Source organism: Pholcus phalangioides, unplaced genomic scaffold, assembly GCF_987345545.1.
Source record: "Pholcus phalangioides strain wild (caught in Gottingen) unplaced genomic scaffold, Ppha-v1.0 ptg000003l_1, whole genome shotgun sequence".
In the NCBI taxonomy this organism is placed as follows: Eukaryota; Metazoa; Arthropoda; class Arachnida; order Araneae; family Pholcidae; genus Pholcus; species Pholcus phalangioides.
Genome location: NW_028301596.1, coordinates 30,050,799 through 30,051,659, shown reverse-complemented (window position 1 = coordinate 30,051,659; position 861 = coordinate 30,050,799).

The window sequence follows — 861 nt, the reverse complement described above, 5'->3', positions numbered from 1 at the left end:
ATTCACCAAAACAGACATCTTCGACTAGGCAGATGTACATTGTAGACATTAAAAAATTAATTCTCTGTATTTAATATTTATAATAAAAACAAAATTTATGTATCTATACTTTATTTGTCCTTAATTATTTTCAATGGGATCAGATGAAAACACGCTTGAAAAGATGAAATATAAAGGCAACAGAGTAATGTACCCAAGTTACTCCACCTGAAGGAGCGACTTGAATTTTACTTTGAATTCATTTTTTTCCATTATAAGTTGCAAAAAACAATTATCTTTACACATAAGAACATTGAGAAAAACTTCTCTAGTGGTGCAACTTTTAATAAAAAAATTTTAATTCATAATTGAGATACACAAAAATCTCCAAAATCTGCACCCAGGTCACCCCACTTTAAGATATATAATTATTCCAGTGGTTTCCAACATAAAAGTTCTTGCGAAATCCTCAATGGTTATGAAGCTGTTTCGCAGAACCTCTGATGGTTACGAAGTTATTTCATGGAACCCTGAATGGTTATAAGGCTGTCCAACAGAACCCAAACTAATGTTGAATATTTCTCTATTTGATGTGGTATCCCCAAGGACGTTCGGACCTCAGGAAAAATATGCTGGGGCTCCACACACCTCCTAATTTGCATAATTTATTCTCAGAATTTCCAATAAATAGCTTTACAAGTATCAACAAGAAGAAAATTCTTTTCTGTGAAAGCTCTCCGGGTTCTGGGATTTTTAGTGTTTCATAAAAAAAATTCTGAACATAAACCAAGGTCACGGATTTATTCAGCGGAACCCCAGTTGGAAAACTGAATTATTCACTGTCCCACTTTATAATTATAAATTGAAACAAACTAAAAAAAT